Source organism: Haliotis rubra, unplaced genomic scaffold (genome assembly GCF_003918875.1).
Source record: "Haliotis rubra isolate DU_JTF1 unplaced genomic scaffold, ASM391887v1 Scf478, whole genome shotgun sequence".
NCBI lineage: Eukaryota > Metazoa > Mollusca > Gastropoda > Lepetellida > Haliotidae > Haliotis > Haliotis rubra.
In genome coordinates, this window is record NW_025767166.1 from 411,598 (window position 1) to 422,930 (window position 11,333).

General features: G+C 42.7%; 1 protein-coding gene across 1 annotated transcript in view; it reads right to left on the minus strand.

The window, feature by feature from the left end:
- The window catches only part of LOC124290925 (monocarboxylate transporter 12-B-like), a 29,651-nt gene extending 21,170 nt beyond the window's left edge, over window positions 1–8,481 (minus strand). Inside the window, exon 1 of the mRNA XM_046727770.1 lies at window positions 8,093–8,481. The gene's annotated coding sequence lies outside the window, so the exon portion shown is untranslated. The remainder of the gene's footprint in view (window positions 1–8,092) is intronic.
- Between the last annotated feature and the right edge of the window lie 2,852 nt (window positions 8,482–11,333).

The window sequence follows — 11,333 nt, forward strand, 5'->3', positions numbered from 1 at the left end:
CCACCGTCGTTCGATCTCTAGTTCTATCACGCTTGGACTACTGTAATAGTTTACTAATTGGTATCTCTGATGAACAATTACAGCGCCTGCAGAAAATACAGAATCAGGCTGCTCGCATCGTCACAAGGACAAAGCTATGCTCTCATATTACGCCAGCTCTCAGTTCTCTTCACTGGCTCCGGATCCGCGAGAGGATTGAATTTAAACTGCTCTCCCTTGTTTATCAGTCTGTTAATAGCATTGGTCCAGCATACCTCCATGATTTGATAACACTGTACAAACCTGAAAGATCTCTCCGCTCCAGCGATCAACTCTTGCTAGTTGTTCCTGTGTTCAAACTCAAAACCTTTGGTGCAAATTCATTTTCTCATGCTGCTGCCGCTCTCTGGAACTCTCTACCATCGGATCTTAAAACCTCTCCATCACTCCCAGTCTTTAAGTCCAAGCTCAAAACTCACCTCTTCAAGAAATATCTATGACGTCAACTTTCCTGTACATAGAACCTGTATATATGTTATTAGAGCATGTCCCTGGGTGATGTGGATGAGGCGCTATAAAAGTACTCTTATTCTTCTTCTTATTATTATTATTATTATTACAAACTACCCTATGGAACATGACACGGGTGTTACCCTGGTATGAGCAGTGCACGTGATTTCTATGTCAGAATGGGTAACACCCCAACAAAACACCTCCGTCAATAGACATGCTGGACGGTTAAATAACGAGGAACATTTCTTTTCAATCTTCCGAAAGATACATTGTTGTAAAACGTTACCCACAAACAATTTGAAATACGAAATATAACTATAGATCTTTTTCAACTGTGCAAAAATAAATATTTAATTATATTTTTCTATTTTACCTTTCTTGTAAACACCTACCATCTATCGATAATCCCGGAACTTTCTTTCACTATGGCAATTGAATGAAGATAAACGATAATGACGTCACGGATGACGTCACATTTCAGTACCTGATATAGATGTCGGTGTTGTATAAACGTTGTAATGCCCAGTGGAGGACTTCCATGTGTGAACCCATGATACATTCAGTTAACACGTGAATATGCTGACTATGGAAAACGCGTAATCAGTACCGCAGGGTCAAGGGTCAAGGTTAGTGGTCACTGGGGTCAGATGGGTATGCGATATGTATGTGTACACAAGGGTATTGTATAGATAACACGCTGATTACGGCCAGGGTCATACATTTGTATTGCCATTCTGAAACATACATTATGATTATAAAATGTGTGTTAACATGTGTTTCGCTTTACCAGTTGTGTGGTGGTGGCTGGTCGTTATAATGGACACTACTGCATTGGGGTCACATCTGGTCCAGTGACCTAGGATATGCTACCTCAACTCGTGCTCAGTCTCAGTCAACTTTGGCCCCGTTCATGAAAGCCATCTTAGACCTACGACGGGCGTAAGTCTATGTTGAAGTATGGGAGTTACGATCATCTTAACGTTACGATTGTTTTGAGGAACCCATTTAACGAAGCAGTCGTGGCGAAACTACTGTCGTAAGTCTGTGTTCTACTTTGGGAGCTTTACGATTGCTTTGAGGACGGGGTCCTGGATATAGTCTTGCGACAGTCGTAATGCTGAGACAAACGTAACACACCTAAGTTAACATACACTTACGACTATCGTTGTGCTGAGACTATCGTAACACACCTAAGTTAACATACACTTACGACTATCGTAGTGCTGAGACTATCGTAACACACCTAAGTTAACATACACTTACGACTATCGTAGTGCGACTATCGTAACACACCGTTAACATACACTTGCTATCGTAGAGACTATCGTAACACACCTAAGTTAACATACACTTACGACTATCGTAGTGCTGAGACTATCGTAACACACCTAAGTTAACATACACTTACGACTATCGTAGTGCTGAGACTATCGTAACACACCTAAGTTAACATACACTTACGACTATCGTAGTGCTGAGACTATCGTAACACACCTAAGTTAACATACACTTACGACTATCGTAGTGCTGAGACTATCGTAACACATCTAAGTTAACATAAACTTACGACTATCGTAATGCTGAGGCAATCGTAACACACCTAAGTTAACATACACTTACGACTATCGTAGTGCTGAGACTATCGTAACACACCTAAGTTAACATAAACTTACGACTATCGTAGTGCTGAGACTATCGTAACACACCTAAGTTAACATACACTTACGACTATCGTAGTGCTGAGACTATCGTAACACACCAAAGTTAACATACACTTACGACTATCGTAGTGCTGAGACTATCGTAACACACCTAAGTTAACATACACACGACTATCGTTAGTGCGACTATCGTAGTGCTGAGACTATCGTAACACACCTAAGTTAACATACACTTACGACTATCGTAGTGCTGAGACTATCGTAACACACCTAAGTTAACATACACTTACGACTATCGTAGTGCTGAGACTATCGTAACACACCTAAGTTAACATACACTTACGACTATCGTAGTGCTGAGACTATCGTAACACACCTAAGTTAACATACACTTACGACTATCGTAGTGCTGAGACTATCGTAACACACTTAAGTTAACATACACTTACGGCTATCGTAGTGCTGAGACTATCGTAAACACCTAAGTTAACATACACTAACGATACGTACTGAGACTATCGTAACACATCGTAGTGCTGAGACGTATCGTGAGAATCACAACACAGTTAGTTGAACATACACTTACGATTATCGTAGTGCTGAGACTATCGTAACACACTTAAGTTAACATACACTTACGGCTATCGTAGTGCTGAGACTATCGTAACGACACCGTAGTTAACATACGTAACTTACGACTATCGTACACTTGCTATCGTAGTGACTATCTATAACACACACCTAAGTTAACATACACTTACGACTATCGTCATGCTGAGACTATCGTAACACACCTAAGTTAACATACACTTACGACTATCGTAGTGCTAAGGCAATCGTAACACACCTAAGTTAACAATACACTTACGACTATCGTAGAGCTGAGACTATCGTTACACACCTAAGTTACAATCACTTACGACTACCGTAGTGCTGAGACTATCGTAACACACCTAAGTTAACATACACTTACGACTATCGTAGTGCTGAGACTATCGTAACATCACCAATCTAACATATCTGTACTTTGACAGTTGAAACGCTTAGATCGTTTTGTTGAATGGGGGGCGGTTTCACGAAGAGATCGTAGCGCTGTAACTGACGTTAGTCTTGAGTTACGGATGTCGTAGTCCGGTGATAACATTGTGAAACAGACACCGGTGTGATCGTAAACTCCATACCTGAACATAGGCTTATGACAGTTATAGCACTGAGGTTGGTGTATACCCTGGCCTGTAAACACACACGGTTATTCAACAGAGCGGTGAACATCAGCGGGCTGCATCAGTTCGGGCTCTACTCCCAGCTCAACGAGACACTCACCATGACATCAGGGAAACCACTGAATTACTTCAAGAAAAAACACGCCGGCTTCACATATGATGGGGTCTACAACATGCAGGCATGTGGGATATGCGTTAAGTGAAAAAATATAACATAGAACGTACATATATAGTACTTAGTATACGGCAGAGCTCCAGACAAACTACGTGTTTGAAGACGATACGCCATGCATTGTCTTCATGGGAAGGATTTGACCCAGGTGTTTAGGTTGAAGAGCGAACACCGAAACCACTGGGCTAACCAAACCTTTTCAAAATTCCACGACACAAAGGAATAAAAACGCCACCATCATACCCAGAACGATTCGGGAAGGAGGACAATGTTGAAACGTATTCCGAATTTTTCGTGGAATGTCATCACTATGTGGAGTAGTCGCCAATATCCACACGTGTGCTCGATCAGGGCCGCGTGCCATCAGCCCTGAATAGGATCACGTCTTGTCCTCCAGAGATGCTGATGGCAGAATGTACTGACTTAGCGTTGCCATATAGCCAGAACTGGGTGACCAGGCCGCACACATATACTGCCATATGTCTATACTGCCATACGGAGTGAGTGAGTGAGTGATCGAGTGAGTGAGTGTGATACCAGATCACAAAGTCAGCGATCTATTGTGCCGGAACTAACTCTTAGTGTGTTGGTTCGAATCTCAGATAGGACGAACCTAAAGAGGTGCTAGAATCTGTACTTTACTGATAATGTATAGACACTATTAGACATTCCTAGTTTCCGTTGTTCAGTGATACAATTTTCCTTTTTCGAAAGCTTTGTCAAAATCTTTGTGAAACCAGAGTCTGGAATAAAAGTCGCCATTTTAAAAGTAGTGCGTTCCACACAGTTCCTTCCTGATTTCCTGATGCCACCTTCCTGGTGGCAACTTGTCTGTGGCAGTACCGAGCAGCGAGATAAAACTGGTTGACACAGAGCTTGTATGTCATTCCTATCACAGCGTGTCTCACTATACTATGGACTGAAGGAAGGATGACGTTCATGAACTGGTGACATCCAAGGACACAAGTATGATTTTAACAGTCTAAGGATCCGCGAACTCAAGATCAGCAGATCCTGGCACAGTTAAGTGACGCAGCTCTGAACAGCGATTTCCGTATCCTGGCCACTTTTTCAACTGTGCATGTTTTAATTTTCTCGGTTTTCTTTCCCTAACAGAATCAAGTCCAAATAGGTCAGGTCACACAATCAGACAATGAAATAAATATATATCTCCATTCTACCTTGACTTCAGTAAATACTAGATTGTGATTTGTTAATAAAAGTCATTCAGAGGTATATAATCACGTTATATACCTCTGATTTTCCAACACAATATGTTGTATATTTAAATGTTAATAACGCGGTTATGGTAGAATGGAGATACTCGTTCGGTTATTAAACAAATTTAGAGCTATTATAATTTCGTTTATACCTCTGACTTTCCAACACAGTTTATCTGCTAATTACTCCACAAGTGACACAGCTTTCAGACATAAATGAATGTCATTTTACGTCAAGAGATACCGAACATTTCACATAGTGTGGCGTGGTTTCTCTTACTGTATCTGACACTGTTAATTCTATCTGTCTTCAACAAGGCTCACTTATGACTCTATACAAGGCCGGCCTGTCGTATACCTAATAAGGAGAAACGCCTAATATGGAACACGCCATTTTACTGGAATATTTGCTGAATATTTCCATATATATACTAGACGATAAGAATATACCGGGTCAATTCACGCACGTGGAGAACAGGTCAATAGCATTTCCAACTAAGGCAGTTCAGTATGTGGTGCTCGGTCACCATTGGAGCTTCGAACTTAGGTAGAAATATTAGTGGAGATAGCATGCACAACAACTGGAACTGTGAACCAAAATGCTGAATGTTTCCTTGGTAGTTTACTTCTACAAGACTTATGTTTGTTGTTAAACACCCCATATATGATGAAAATAATCGCTTTTGGACAATCAGTGATTGAAAGCATGATCATCCATCATTAACCAAATCAGCGAGCCTGATCACCTAGTCTTGTTCATCGCCTCCTATGACAAGCATGGGTTGATGAAGACCTGTTGTAACCCGGATCTTCAACGGGAATGACAAACATGGGTTGCTGAAGACCTGTTGTAACCCGGATCTTCAACGGGAATGACAAACATGGGTTGATGAAGACCTGTTGTAACCCGGATCTTCAACGGGAATGACAAACATGGGTTGATGAAGACCTGTTGTAACCCGGATCTTCAACGGGAATGACAAACATGGGTTGATGAAGACCTGTTGTAACCCGGATCTTCAACGGAATGACAAACATGGGTTGATGAAGACCTGTTGTAACCCGGATCTTCAACGGGAATGACAAACATGGGTTGATGAAGACCTGTTGTAACCCGGATCTTCAACGGGAATGACAAACATGGGTTGATGAAGACCTGTTGTAACCCGGATCTTCAACGGGAATGACAAACATGGGTTGATGAAGACCTGTTGTAACCCGGATCTTCAACGGGAATGACAAACATGGGTTGATGAAGACCTGTTGTAACCCGGATCTTCAACGGGAATGACAAACATGGGTTGATGAAGACCTGTTGTAACCCGGATCTTCAACGGGAATGACAAACATGGGTTGATGAAGACCTGTTGTAACCCGGATCTTCAACGGGAATGACAAACATGGGTTGATGAAGACCTGTTGTAACCCGGATCTTCAACGGAATGACAAACATGGGTTGATGAAGACCTGTTGTAACCCGGATCTTCAACGGGAATGACAAACATGGGTTGATGAAGACCTGTTGTAACCCGGATCTTCAACGGGAATGACAAACATGGGTTGATGAAGACCTGTTGTAACCCGGATCTTCAACGGGAATGACAAACATGGGTTGATGAAGACCTGTTGTAACCCGGATCTTCAACGGGAATGACAAACATGGGTTGATGAAGACCTGTTGTAACCCGGATCTTCAACAGGAAGTTGTAACCCGGATCTTCAACGGGACATGGGTTGATGAAGACCTGTTGTAACCCGGATCTTCAACGGAATGAGCATGGGTTGATGAAGACCTGTTGTAACCTGGATCTTCAACGGGAATGACAAACATGGATTGATGAAGACCAGTTGTAACCCGGATCTTCAACGGGAATGACAAACATGGGTTGATGAAGACCTGTTGTAACCCGGATCTTCAACGGGAATGACAAACATGGGTTGCTGAAGACCTGTTGTAACCCGGTTATCCAGATATGTGAGGAACCCGTGGCAAAATGTATGTTACACAAGTGGTGTCTAGGCTGAGGTACTAGTATATTGTGTGTCTTGGGGTATGTGAAAACTGATATCTTAGAGTTATAGAATACACCTTCTAAAGATACCAGAAGCCTTCACAAACACTGGCCAGTAGAGATACTGGTTCATGGGGAATGTACTAAGCTTTCTGAAACAAAAACAGATTTATGCCTCCACTTCCCCTTTGATAGACCCACAAGATATGTACACCAGGTTTACACTTCAACACCTAAACAAGCAGTTGGTTTACAAGAAAGGCACATGACACATGATCTGCACTTCATCTCCTAAAAAATGGGGACCAACTGTCAAGTTGACTATAGTTGAGGAGAAAGCGAGGAAGTTACCCATCTTCTTCATCAACTTCATCATTTAGTGACTGGATACTGTACATCGCAAAGATAAATAGTGTTCCGCTCTTGATGCATTTCCGCTATACCAAGATATTTTTTTTATCAAACTGGGAAGGAATTTCTCATGTCTGTCGAACCCAAGGATTCGAAAGCTGTTCTCTGGCTACAGACTGAGAGGTTAGAAAACGACAATCTGTGCGTGGATTCGGAACCATGTAAAGACTTATAACATAGCGCCTGCTGTTCGAGTCCACTGAATGGAACCAGTGGATCACTTGGTGGCATGGGTGAAAGCGCGCCATCGTATCTCGATGCATTGGACATGGTTCATAATATCATTTCCTGTCCAGACACGATTGTTTTAAATACTATACAAACAAAACAATACAGAACAACGTTACGAAGACAGAGCCCAGTCACTGCCGACGAACAATGTTAGCTGGGTTAAATTTTAGAATCAATATGGACACATCCCTCTTAAAAGATTAGTAGCAAGTAGGTATTACGTCCAAACCTGGGGGCTTGGTCACAAAGCGCTGGCTTTATCGGCACAGTGCGTACAACCTATGGATACATTTCGATAATTAATTGACGGCTCGGAGAAACATCTGGGATGTCATCTGTTTGCACGTGCCCTCCGTTACCTGTTATCAAAGCATCTTGCTCCAGGTGTGCAGTTAACTGTTTATTCACAGAAACATTTTCTGAGAACGATGACCGAATGTCTCTAATGTACCACTGAATCCAGATATGTACCTTGTCTTGTCCAAAGCGGGAACTAGATATTGTGCAAGGAAAATATGTGAGGAGAGCATTTAGGGCTGTTAAAAATGATATCTCTTAACACACGAAACTGTAAAAGAAATTATTAAAACTCCTTCAAGGGTGTATTATCAAAAAGATTGTTACAATGACAATTTCTGATTTGTCTCGATTCAAGTTTTATTTCCCTTACCTGGGCGTCAGAGTTCGCACGATATCCTCTCCAGCAGCCGAACTCAATCTGGCGAGCAGACGACACTGCTCACGCCGTCCTACCTCCACGTGCTGCACTATTTATAACCAATCAGCTGTTAGCTTGTGGTCGGTCAAGGGACCCGATGGGTTGACGGCCAGCCGTTTTGGCCAATGGATGACAGCTGATACTTACTTTCATGCACGTATCTATATCAGCTATGCTCTGGCCTGTCTATATGGCAGGTAGTTTTCATGCAATTTATAATGGAATTTTCGTGGTACATAATTTAAAACTATGGCAGAGGAATAATCGTAAACTCTACTGTGAATAATGTATCCTGCGCGATGAAGGTACAAATTCTAGGGATGTGTAGTTGCCGTGGAAGTCGACACACCCCATTTGCTTCCGAGTTTACAAAATCAGTACATCGTGACGCTGCTTGTTTCTACACGCACGTTCTCGACCCGTTCCGTAACGCGATCGTAGAACTGCGGCAACTGCCTGCACTGCTTTAACTAAGTCTTACGACAGTCATAGAACTGGGGCAATCGTCACTCCCACACTTTAGTTTAGACTTATTCTGTAACAAAAGACGAATTCACATACATTAACGTAGACGCGTACTTTAACATAGGTTTACAACTGGGATACAGTTATTGACTTACGACAGACGTCGCAACTTCTGCGTTTTCATAACATAAACGTACAAACAGACGTAGCGCTACCATCGTAAAATCCATGTTTTCATAACATAGACTTACGACAGACAATCCCGTTATAAGATGGGATTGTCTGTTAATTTGCTATCAACTGTTTCAGTATCGAACCCATTCGTCAAGGTTGTACGGTACCTTTCCAGGTATAAACACGTTAGACCACCACGCTGTTTCCTACGCTCATTGATGATTTTAGAAATTAATACGAAAAGGACATCTGTCCTCTCACATCTCAGGTGTAGGATCTGTATAGCATCTCCAGTGTAGGATCTCTGACGTATCTCCAGTGTAGGATCTCTGACATAGCTCCAGTGTAGGATCTCTGATATATCTCCAGTGTAGGATCTCTGATGTATCTACAATGTAGGATCTCTGACATAGCTCCAGTGTAGGATCTCTGACATAGCTCCAGTGTAGGATCTCTGGCATAGCTCCAGTGTAGGAACTCTGATATATCTCCAGTGTAGGATCTCTGATATATCTCCAGTGTAGGATCTCTGACGAATCTCCAGTGTAGGATCTCTGACATATCTCCAGTGTAGGATCTCTGACATAGCTCCAGTGTAGGGTCTCTGACATAGCTCCAGTGTAGGAACTCTGATATATCTCCAGTGTAGGATCTCTGACATAGCTCCAGTGTAGGATCTCTGACATATCTCCAGTGTAGGATCTCTGACATATCTCCAGTGTAGGATCTCTGACATAGCTCAAGTGTAGGATCTCTGACGTATCTCCAGTGTAGGATCTCTGACATAGCTCCAGTGTAGGATCTCTGACGTATCTCCAGTGTAGGATCTCTGACATAGCTCAAGTGTAGGATCTCTGCCATAGCTCCAGTGTAGGAACTCTGATATATCTCCAGTGTAGGATCTCTGACATAGCTCCAGTGTAGGATCTCTGACATATCTCCAGTGTAGGATCTCTGACATATCTCCAGTGTAGGATCTCTGACATAGCTCAAGTGTAGGATCTCTGCCATATCTCCAGTGTAGGATCTCTGACATAGCTCCAGTGTAGGATCTCTGGCATAGCTCCAGTGTAGGATCTCTGACATAGCTCCAGTGTAGGATCTCTGACATAGCTCCAGTGTAGGATCTCTGATATATCTCCAGTGTAGGATCTCTGACGAATCTCCAGTGTAGGATCTCTGACATAGCTCCAGTGTAGGATCTCTGACATAGCTCCAGTGTAGGATCTCTGACATAGCTCTAGTGTAGGATCTCTGATATATCTCCAGTGTAGGATCTCTGACATATCTCCAGTGTAGGATCTCTGACATAGCTCCAGTGTAGGATCTCTGACATATCTCCAGTTTAGGATCTCTGATATATCTCCAGTGTAGGATCTCTGACATAGCTCCAGTGTAGGATCTCTGACATAGCTCCAGTGTAGGATCTCTGACATAGCTCCAGTGTAGGATCTCTGACATAGCTCCAGTGTAGGATCTCTGACATAGCTCCAGTGTAGGATCTCTGACATATCTCCAGTGTAGGATCTCTGATATATCTCCAGTGTAGGATCTCTGGCATAGCTCCAGTGTAGGATCTCTGATATATCTCCAGTGTAGGATCTCTGACATATCTCCAGTGTAGGATCTCTGATATATCTCCAGTGTAGGATCTCTGGCATAGCTCCAGTGTAGGATCTCTGACATATCTCCAGTGTAGGATCTCTGATATATCTCCAGTGTAGGATCTCTGGCATAGCTCCAGTGTAGGATCTCTGACATATCTCCAGTGTAGGATCTCTGATATATCTCCAGTGTAGGATCTCTGACATAGCTCCAGTGTAGGATCTCTGACATATCTCCAGTGTAGGATCTCTGATATATCTCCAGTGTAGGATCTCTGGCATAGCTCCAGTGTAGGATCTCTGATATATCTCCAGTGTAGGATCTCTGACATATCTCCAGTGTAGGATCTCTGATATATCTCCAGTGTAGGATCTCTGGCATAGCTCCAGTGTAGGATCTCTGACATATCTCCAGTGTAGGATCTCTGACATATCTCCTGTGTAGGATCTCTGACATAGCTCCAGTGTAGGATCTCTGACATATCTCCAGTGTAGGATCTTTGACATATCTCCAGTGTAGGATCTTTGACATATCTCCATGTAGGATCTCTGATATATCTCCAGTGTAGGATCTCTGACATAGCTCCAGTGTAGGATCTTTGACATATCTCCAGTGTAGGATCTTTGACATATCTCCATGTAGGATCTCTGATATATCTCCAGTGTAGGATCTCTGACATAGCTCCAGTGTAGGATCTCTGACATATTTCCAGTGTAGGATCTCTGACATATCTCCTGTGTAGGATCTCTGACATATCTCCAGTGTAGGATCTTTGACATATCTCCAGTGTAGGATCTTTGACATATCTCCATGTAGGATCTGGGACACATCTCCGAGATTGATCTCTGACAGCCCTCCGCAGTTGGATCTCTGACATCTCCATGATGGATCTCTGTCAGCCCTCCGCAGTGGATGTCTGATATCTCCGTTTTGGATCTCTAACAGCCCT